Source organism: Triticum aestivum, chromosome 1A, assembly GCF_018294505.1.
Source record: "Triticum aestivum cultivar Chinese Spring chromosome 1A, IWGSC CS RefSeq v2.1, whole genome shotgun sequence".
Taxonomy (NCBI): Eukaryota; Viridiplantae; Streptophyta; class Magnoliopsida; order Poales; family Poaceae; genus Triticum; species Triticum aestivum.
Genome location: NC_057794.1, coordinates 562,816,186 through 562,817,247, shown reverse-complemented (window position 1 = coordinate 562,817,247; position 1,062 = coordinate 562,816,186).

Genomic DNA, 1,062 nt, shown 5'->3' with positions numbered 1-1,062 from the left:
TTCCGCATTTTCACTATTTAGGGGGATCTCAAAACCGGGTAATCCCAGAGACAGTCATGTATTAAGCAATAACTGAATCAAAACAAAGTTGAATTATTGTTTTTGACTTGCCATTATCATAAGTGATCATGCTCCTATTTTAGCCTGCATTGATTCAACTTACCCTAACCTAATCTCAGTTTATAAATCGAAAATTGATGGACCTCGGAAGCTACTACTCCCAAGCTCCGTCTTAAATTCCAAAATTGGTGGCTTATAGAAGAGGATTTCCATCCTTTCGCCGAAATGACATGTGAAGCTACTAAGTGCTCTCGATTCAACTCTAATACGAGAATCATTATTGACGGCCCATGACCACATATATTGATAGATATAACTTCCATTTATTTGTTGAGAAGTTGAACTAAGAATACCATATCTATACTTAAGAGCAAAACACTAGGAAGATCGCATATGCGACGAAGATCTTTTTTATTGTTGTCGGAATAAAAATAATGTCAAATCCCACTAACATCATAACTGGAAGTGGGAGAAGAGGGATTACCCATGATTATTGATATGTATTTTACACAAGAAAATAAATTGCAACTTTTACTTTAATATTTTATATAAAAAAATTTCTGATTCACCAAACCAATTCTCATTTCTTTCTTAAAGAATAAATGAAAGGAATAAAAAAAATACCGGTATTCTTAATTTTCCCAACATTTATCTCATTGAAATAATCAAAAATTAAAATAGGTTCAGTTGGTTAAATTCGAAAACTTAATCAAATAACTTCACCACCTAGTTACTACCTAAATAAAGATATTTATCAAAATAAAAAAAGTTGAATCATTTTACTTTCTATTCATTTCTATATTTCTTTGTCTTGCAAGATCTCTTAAGAAGTGATGCTGGAAAAAAAAAACCACCGCCAAAGTTTACTAGAATATCGTAATTTTCTTAAAGCTCTAGCCTGGCAAATGTTTTCATAAAGCATAACCATCTTCATCACATGGTCAGTATTGTAAAGTCGGTCATATATTGGTGCCGTAAACTAATGCTAGAAAGCAATACTTG